Genomic DNA, 3,557 nt, shown 5'->3' with positions numbered 1-3,557 from the left:
ATGCCTTTCTTAATTCTGGAAGCAATATTTGTACAATTATCAACAATTTAAAAGCTGTTTAAGGGCGGTTAAGTTTTTAATAACATGGCGGACATATTTGTTTACATTTGAAACAGCAGAATTGTAGATTTGTTGCCAATCTAGAGAGACTAAGCTTCGCAACAACAAAAACAACGCCTTCATTTATTATTGCGAATTAAATCATACTTAATCCTTTCTGGAATTGTTTCGATGAAGTAAGTGTTTAAAATTTACTTCGTAATTCTTAATACATATATTTTGAGTTTTTATGTATTTTTGCCTTGTCGCGAAGTGAGAACTTAATTAATTGAATGAGAAATACTGCATCGTCTGGGAAAAACTGTTTTTTTTCTGTTTTGTTTGCTTAATTTCTTTCATACATCATTCTAGCTTTATTATAGTATTTGAATAGAACATGTGGAAACGATAAGATAATTCTTCAAATAATATAAATTTTGTGCTTTCAGAGTGTCGTTATAGTAAACAAATATAGTGAATTTTAAAGAGTACGCTTATTCTATTGTCGTTTATGCGCCGTCGACGAAGTAGATTTTATTCAATCCAATCAATTTAAATGAAATTCAAGAAACAAATGCGTATAATTTAATATTCCGTACAAGGAAGTCATGCGGTGTACACATCAGATTTTTTTTAATTGATTTGATTGATCAGATTTTTTATTTTGGAGGTAACTAACAGCCGACCACCGTTATCTCCTATGAAGGGACAGACAGGTTACATCCATGCATCTCCGGAATTATAACCCTTCGGTTCGGCTGTCAAAGCCACTAAACACTTTCCCGTTTGGGCGGTCTCTTCCAGACATAAACTGTAAAAATTTGGTGTTTCTAAAATAAGAAAAATCATGTAAATGCTGTATGTCAAAGATACAGTAAATTAAAAATTTCGGTACATCTTAGATGATATTTCATTTAATTTTACTTAAAACTCGTCTCTATGAGAAGAAATATCTCCAAACAAGTATCTTTTGATCTGGTCCAATTCGTCTACGTAGGGAAACATCAGCTGTGCGTCAAAAGCATGCCTGAGTGGTCGCCTCTGCCGGACGTCATGTTCATTGACCACAGCAGCATACATTGCCGCTGGAGACATATTTGGCGACTGCTAATGGAATTGTGCATGGAAATCACGTGACCGAAAAGGACTGGTGCTGAATTAGCGTTTTCTTTCTTAAGAAAAGCGAATTATTTGGAGTTTCTTACTATTTTAAAAACTTAATTTACAATGTCCCATTTATTTTGAATCAGAATTTTCGATGAATTTATCGTAAATTCTAGAATACATTTTTCGCCTTATGCAAATGATTTCTTATTATAAGCTATAGAGTTATAACATTTCTTTAACTCATTTGTTAGCATTAACAAAATCGCGCGGAATATTTTTTTCTGTTAAAGGAGATTACTATATTTTTTTGTTCTGACAAGTCTAATAAAGAAAACAAAATTCAACTTATCATCAATTTGCAATAATACTTTTGATACTAGTATTTTCTGATAAATCATCACTAGTGATTCTTTTGACTAAATCTAGCTAGCTTGATTGGTTGGCGCGTTTGCGGGCAACTTAAATTTTGTTTGAAGCATCAGATTGGGAATTCGAATTCAGTTCAGCTGTTTTGTTATTTCCACTGAAAATAAATATTTTATTGTTTCTGTAAGTAACAGAGCTCTGTTGATATAAAAATATTAAATGGATATCAATTTTAAGTAATTATTATGCTCAAAATTTTACATTAATCAATTATTTTTTATTTTATGTTAATTATATAAATATAATAATTATATTTTCACGTTCTTTATAAAGTGATAAAATTTTAATATCCCTCTTTCATGTGATTAAAAGGCGCTGTATTATAAATTCTATTATTATCAGTAAAATTTCTAAAAAAATCTGAAAGATTTCAGATTTTAAATTAGGTCCAAAGGGGCGCTTTTTTTAACGTTTTGTGTGTTACCTTTATTTATTAAATATCATGTTCTTTGCACTTAAACCATAAAATTCAGTTCAATAGCAATGTCGCAAAATAATTTTAAAACGAGCCTATCTTTAGAATTTTCGATATACAGTTCCGCGCGCGGGAGATAAAAAGTTTTATTTTCCCCGTAGAATGTTGCTATTGCTAGCTTTGAAATCCTTGAGTTTATTCATCAAAAATTCGTTAAAGTTTTACAAAATATGAAATCGATAATAAAACAATTCCAAATTTCAAATTTGGTCTTGCACATGCCCATATTCGCAGGAGGGTTACGTCATTCAAAATTGGATCGCTCTGTGTACCGTTGTTTTATCACAATGTGAGAAATATACATACATTTATGCAGATTTTTCATTATTTAATTAATTCAAATATAGTGCAGGACTCTAATATTTGGTGGCAACAGTTTGAAAAGTGAAACGAACATTTATAATGATTCAACGCAGAATCGCAAAACGAAAATAATAGTCCACCAAGGACAAAGCCCCTTTGGCCTAATAAGTTACATTTTCTGCTATAAATGAAGTCAACAATTTATTCACTTTTTAATGCAAGTTTGTGCACATTACTTTTTACATTTAATTGCATTTCTGTCCGTTTCATTATTATTTTCTTAATTTACATTTTTTTTTCTTAATTTGCATTTTTGTTAGCATTTTTATCACTTTCATTTTCTGTTTGTTACTAAGGATCCTATTTAGTATTACGATTAATAATACTTTAAAGCAGTCATTTCATATTTTACCTTTCTCCCGTATTTAATCTTCCGACGGAACTTTTTTTATAACTCTAACTCTACATACCCGTAGAGATAGCCTGATTTATTTTTTTAAATTTTAATATATAGGAATTTTAAAATGAATACTGACTGCATGAGGTTTCAATCTAGGCATTATTTTATGGATTTTTAAAAATGTAAGCATTTTCTGTACTCGGTGTTAGCGAATGAAGACCATGATCGATAAGCTTATAGCTTTTCATCAGAACTGCCACCTACACTTTCAATGACTACCTGTTCGTTGTTAGCGATATATAGATGGAAATGTTTCGTAAGAGCATCTTATACTTTACATTTTATTATTCATCTAAGACCTTCCGTATTTCATTTCGATGACATTCGGGATGCATCTGTAAATAAGAGAAAAAATATTTTTCGTTTTAGGTATAAAATAGACTTGAGACGGGGAATACTGGAAGCAAGAAGTTAGTACTGTAAATAAATTTTAAAATCATAGGTCAAACAACATAGCATAGTGACAAATATGCTTTAATTCATTGATGATTCTAGAAGTTTGTTTCTCTATTACGCAGTATATTATTTTTTGCTTTGAACTGTGATACAGAAAAACAGGTATAAAGTTTCACTTATTTCAATGAAAGTACCAATTTGTTCCTAAACATTAACTTAAATTTAAAATTTTAAATAAATTCATATGAGGTGAAATTCATTTTTTATTTTTTGTCTTAGAATTTTTTTAGTAGTCTTTCTGAAGCTTTATTGCCAGAGAGAATTTCGTAACTTAATTGGGGAGCCCAATAA

The 3,557-nt window shown here is 30.0% G+C and overlaps 1 long non-coding RNA gene across 1 annotated transcript; it reads right to left on the bottom strand.

The window, feature by feature from the left end:
* Nucleotides 1-350: 350 nt before the first annotated feature.
* Nucleotides 351-3,147, bottom strand: LOC146998273 (uncharacterized). Its single transcript, XR_015040054.1, has 2 exons — nucleotides 3,089-3,147; nucleotides 351-869 (listed from the first exon to the last, which is right to left on the bottom strand). It is a non-coding gene; the product is annotated as an uncharacterized LOC146998273 (long non-coding RNA).
* Nucleotides 3,148-3,557: the final 410 nt, after the last annotated feature.

The sequence above is a fragment of the Stegodyphus dumicola genome, chromosome 3 (genome assembly GCF_044657685.1).
Source record: "Stegodyphus dumicola isolate Sdum_Otavi_A_Nest chromosome 3, ASM4465768v1".
NCBI lineage: Eukaryota > Metazoa > Arthropoda > Arachnida > Araneae > Eresidae > Stegodyphus > Stegodyphus dumicola.
This window is presented reverse-complemented; position numbering and strand designations above follow the sequence as displayed.